Source organism: Sapajus apella, unplaced genomic scaffold (genome assembly GCF_009761245.1).
Source record: "Sapajus apella isolate SASKATOON/1434 unplaced genomic scaffold, GSC_monkey_1.0 scaffold10, whole genome shotgun sequence".
NCBI classification, from domain to species: Eukaryota; Metazoa; Chordata; class Mammalia; order Primates; family Cebidae; genus Sapajus; species Sapajus apella.
Window position 1 is genome coordinate 35,548,683 of NW_022436950.1, and position 6,000 is coordinate 35,554,682.

Sequence of the window (6,000 nt, forward strand, 5' to 3'; positions counted from 1 at the left end):
AAGAGGAAGTCTACTTTTCTCAAAAATCCTGTAATTCTGAAGCTCTAATGGGCTCACTGAGCAATGCTCTTTCTGGGCTCACTGAAGACCAGCTACCTGTCTTGTTGCTGACATTCGCAAAGGTATCAAGAACTCTGTGTTCAGCTGATTTTTTTAAATTTTTTGAAACCACTGGGAAACTTGGATATTTTCTGGAAAAAGGAATGTTAATTAAATATGACTGGGGTTGAGAGGGCAAGGTAAGAAATGTGTTTCACTCCACATCTTGTATTGAACCTGATTTGACCCTCTCTGATTCCCTACTGTGCAATCAGTGGAACAGTAAGGAAGCCACCTCTGACCCCTGCAGGAACTGCAATCTTGTTCTAGCCTTGGGAAACTGTCATGCTTGGTTTTCCTCCTTTTGGAACAATTTTAAGGGCTTTCATCCCCTAACATGTTGTTTAATGCAGCACCTCCAGGAAATAGAACTTTTAACTTCAACATTGCTCTCAGTGGTCTCTCATGTTACCAGGCCCCCATGGGAACCTTCTCATCCTCCCCATTGCTGTATCTCCCTTCCCACTACCCCTTCCCACCAGTTCCCACACTCACTGAATAAGTAAGGTCAATCTGAATACATCTGTCCACATCTCCGGAATGTCACAGAGGAGTAACAGCTGTTGACCTCTGTTCTGAACACATTATCCTGTTTGTCCCAAAAGTATCTTGGGCGAGTTCCAGCTAATATATGCAATCTCTACTTCCTATGGGGAACTTAGGGCCTGCAGAGTATAGTCCCCACACTTGCTCTTTGGCACTGATATAAACACAACCTGCTTTCAAGTACCAAATCCTATCATTGCTATTAATAATATTAATAATTATAATAATAATGGCCAAAATTTATCAAGCATTTGCTAGATGCTAGATATAGCACAAAGCTAAAAGCATCCCAAGTTTTTAAGCTTTAATTTTTCCTTTAAGTTTTAGAAAAAGCAGTAATTTTCTTTCTTCCTAAGTGACTGTACTTCCACATCTTAATATATGCACACACACAAAACCTTTATTAACTTCTCATGGGCACAGACGATAAAACTGAAGAGTGTGTGCTTTCTTCTAGAAATATTGGAGGAAAAATGAAGGAACTTGATGAGAAAAAATACCTGAATCTGAGATGTTTCAAGATACCCAATCATAAGGTAAAGAGCAAAAGTAAAGAGGCTACAGCCCAAGACAAGGTCCAAACAAACCTAATATTTGTCTGAGAATCCGTCCAGAAACACCTATTAACACCACAGTGCATATGATGTCATGTATACATTGTCTCGAGGAAAATTTCAGGCTAAACTTGTTCTTACAGAATTTAGCTTTCATAGCCGGCATGGTGGCAGGCGCCTGTAATCCCCAGCTACTCGGGAGGCTGAGGCAGGAGAATTGCTTGAACCCAGGAGGCAGAGTTTGCAGTGAGTCGAGATCATGCCATTGCACTCCAGCCTGGGTGCCAAGAGCAAGGCTCCATCTCAAAAAAAAAAAAAAAAAAAAAAAGAATTTAGCTTCCATTATATTACAGATGGCTCAGATTTGGAATGACTGGTACTTGGCTCATCATTCTCTTCATTGAGGGGCCAGAGTCAATAGTGGAATCACAAGGAAGTCTCATCCCTTTCAGGAATCTAATCTAGGCTGATCTCTCACACTGTTGTTCATTGTGTGAAATTCACCCAGCTTTGTTATGCCAAATTGTTATGGGACTTTTCTAGAAAAATTGGAATTGTGTAGCTGGCCTCTAAGCAGAACAAATGACAGTAGAAAGGCCTAGAATGACCTTGAAACTGCATTGGCTCACCCAACAAACCTGTGTTCGGAGACTACAACACAGTAGGTGTTACTCTACACCGTGGTGCCAGGAGAGACTAAGGCAGTCAGTCCTCTTGTCTCCAGGGTTCTCCAGTCTGGAAGAAACACTGAGGAAGAAGGCCCTAACTTGCCTGAAGAGGCTTCTCAGGGCAGAGATGCTATGATTTGGAGGATAAGCAAAACTGGCCAGAACAGCATGGTGAAGAGAGGACTTTCCCTTCCAAGCAACATATACACTACTTGGAAAAGCTTAAAAGTGCATGGCTTGCTAAGGGAACCACAAGGAGTTCAGTGTGACTGACACAGAAAAGACACTGAGGACAGGCCCAGGAGGTGACAGATAGTTGAGGCCGGTGACAAAGGACCTTTTATGCCTTGCTAAGGAGTTTGCTCTTCGTACTGAAAGCAATGAGGAACCATCATGACATGGGTCAGCACACAGGTCTGGGTTGCCAGGACAGATTTAGGAGGCGACAGCATATAAAAGCCAGGATTTCAAATAGGTTGAATCTCTTACAGCAATCCCAATGGACTGAAATCAGCTGTCTGACTCACTGTGTTGAACAGGATTTCTGAAACCTCATATCGGTTCAATGGGAGCATAGGAAGGGAAGGAGGTTCATAGGAAATAGCACTCCTAGGACGCCCAGGTCAGCGTGAGAATAAAGCCATGAATCCAGATCAGATTGCAGGCTGCTATTCCCCACCTGTCCCTTAAGTCTTGGCATTTTTCCATTGTTGGAGTTCGGGTTAGCTAACAAATTACTCCTTTCTACTTGCTAACTCAGTTCTAAATCCTATAAGACAGGCCAAGAAAGACAAAGGAGTCAGGCAGATGGAGATGAAAATATCACTGATTGAGGACTACCCCAAGAACATGGCTGAGCTATGCAGCCACAACAAGCACCCAGAATTATTAGGCAGACCCTCCCACCTGTCACAATTCTTGCCCGGAAACCACAGGTCCCACCTCAAAGGAGAGAGTCTTTACCACTAAGCTACCATGTGGCCCAGAGCAGGACATTTGCTCTGTTCAGGGAGGCAGGTCTCAAAGGTGGGTGCAGGTGGCAGGAGGCAGAGGAAGAAAGACTGAGACATAAGAGATAGAGCATAATCTGCAGGAGAGAAAAACAAGGCAATAAGAAATGGTCCTAGGATGCCAGTTAATACTTTAGCATTCATTAAACAGAAGCAGGCTTCCTTTAAGACTATCACGCTTGTCTAGGAAAACAGAAGTTTTAGCAATTATAGATTAAGAAGCGTTGATCAGGCACTTTTCAATTCACACATGTTATCTCATAGAAACACTGTGTAGGAGTCATCGTTCTTATTCCATTTTATAGATGGGAGGATCTAGTAAGTAGCAGAAAAGGATTCAAATACAATCCTTCCAGTCTAAGATTGCAATCTTGGAAAAGCTGGTGGATTCTTGGACTCTGGCTTCTTGCTGTTTGCCATTAAACTATCACTTCAGAATGAGCTTCAGCTAGCCTGTGTGAATGAATGAAAGGGGCATTATCAAACACCATCACTCCATTTGTGTGGTGGAGGGTGGGAGGTGGAGGATGGGGGTGAGTGAATGGCCTCATAAACTTGCAAGTTCAATTTCTAAAATCTCTGAAGAAGTGAACAAACATTTCTTCTTCCCTCTCTCCTCCCTCCCTGCTGTAGAAAAGAAGCATTTTAATTTCAGCAGGGGGAACTGAAGATGTAGTGTTTACTCTGGGTGCCATCCTCAGACATTTGGAAAATCAGGCTAACTTCTCAGGGCTTGCTGTTGATGCTGTGTCTCTATTGAGAAATTCAGACTTCCTAAAAATAGCATCCATGAGATGCTGAGCAATGAGAGGTGATTTGCATTCCACTTGCAGATGTTGTCCATGAACAGTCTGAGGCTACCGCCCAAGGGAATAGGGAGGGCTCTGGCTGACTGAATGGACTTTCTCCAGGTCCTAGAGGTCAGAGTTTCGAGAAATGGTGTCGGTTCTTTTTCCAGATCTTTACTTAGGGAAGGTTTATGGAAATGTACAATATGTACCCAAGATTGTGGGTATGTTCTCTCGGATCTCTCTCTAAGCTCTCTAGATCCATTACTCTCTTTTTATTTCTCAGAAATTCAGTCTCTGAATTAGTCAACAAGCTGGACAAAATTACATATGTGTTTCTGTGCAAACATGAGGTTAAGTACTTATTGCCGCTTCCCTTTTTCTACTCAGTCAGAATGCAAAAAATGTCTCACAGGAAAGTGGCTGTGTGGGTATTTTGTCCGCAACATTCCCATTATATCCTATTGGCAAGACTGTGTCCAATAAGTCTGACAGCTCTTAACCTTTTTTGTGTCAGGGACCTCTTTGGTGGTCTAGAAGCCTAAAGATCCCTTCTCACGATCATGTTTTAAAATGCATAAAATAAAATACATAGGACTGCAAAGAAAACTGAAAGTTTTGAAATGTAGTTTTCAAACAAATATTCGTGATCTAGTAATAAATATGCTTTATTAACGTATTAAATAAAATCTAGCTATGGTGTGAAACTATATAATTTTGAAGCAGTGGTAAACATAAGTAATATTTTGAGACACCTGCAACAACTATAATGTGACATGAAAATATCTGTAATTCTATTGATGATAGAGTGACAACTGCTGCAAAAATTACTTGGTTTGTTACTTAAATATATCATTGAAATGTTAAAGTTCAGTTGGAGAGGATAATGAAAATGAAGGTGTAATTTTTTCTCAACCAAGTTTACACTGGACACCTAGTTAAGAACTCCTGAATACATCAGTATATCTGGTTCCCATCAGCATCTCATCTACCCACATGTGGATGACACACACACGCACAACACTGCGTTCCCTATGGTCTCAATACTGGAATCTGGCAGCATTTTAATGACACTCATAAAGGACACTTCCCAGATGGTTTATGCGGTGAAAGACCAAGGAGCAGAAAGTGCAAATAACACTGTAGACCTCAGTAGCGGTATTCTCTGTAGACTCCACTTCCAAATACTAGTAGGGTAGGGATGGCCACCCCCAACCATAGTTTTCTCCTTTCCTCATGATACCTGGACCAGAACGATAAACTGTACAGTTTTACCTGTACTTGGTTTATTCCCACATTTTAGATAAAGTCTAACATTCCATTCTACTCACTGCTGCTCAGCAGGGTGAACATGTGGTAGCTGAGATGAGGCTGCATGTGCAGTGGGAGGACCACACTCAAGCTCGGACCGCTTGCTGTGGATAATGATGTAAAGCTTTCTGAGCGCTCCACCATTTGGTATCACGTCCTTGACAACAGATCCAAAAATCCTTAGAGGACTTCTGCCAGTTAGGACACATTCTCCCCCTCACTCACGCTGCTATAGGCTCATGGGCATTGTTTTTTAGCCTCTGAAACACCAATTGATTTTAGGCCTGGGGTCTTTAACATTAGTTTTTTTCCTCTAAAATATTCCTCCCCTTTACTCATCCCAGGCCTTTTCCTTCCTCCTGAAAGTTATTTCTGACCACCCTATGTACTTCCATTTAATTCCTACCTCAATATCTAGTTTACTTTTTATAACTGGCCACATAAAACATAATTTTTTTTTTTGAGACAGAGTCTTGCTCTGTCACCCAGGTTGGAGCGCAATGGTGCCATCTTAGCTCACTACAACCTCTACCTCCCAGGTTACAGCGATTCTCTGCCTCAGCCTCCCAAGTAACTGGGATTACAGTCGTGCCCCACCACGCCTGGCTAATTTTTGTATTTTTAGTAGATACCAGGTTTCACCATGTTAGTCAGGCTGGTCTCAAATTCCTGACCTCGTGATCTGCCCACAACCAAAGGGCTGGGATTACAGCTGTGAGCCATCGCGTCTGGCCACAAAACAAAACATAATTATTTTATGTATTTTGTTAATTTGTCTGCGTCTTCCAGTAAAGGCTGAAATTTTTTTTAGACGGAGTCTCACTCCGTCGCCCAGGCTAGAGCACAATGGTGCGATCTCAGCTCATTGCAATCTCTGACTCCCTGGTTCAAGCAATTCTCATGCCTCAGCCTCTTGAGCATCTAGGATTACAGGCGTGTGCCACCAGGCCCAGTTAATTTTTGTATATTTTAGTAGAGAAGGGGGTTTGTTATGTTGGCCAGGCTGGTCTTGAGCTCCTGGCCT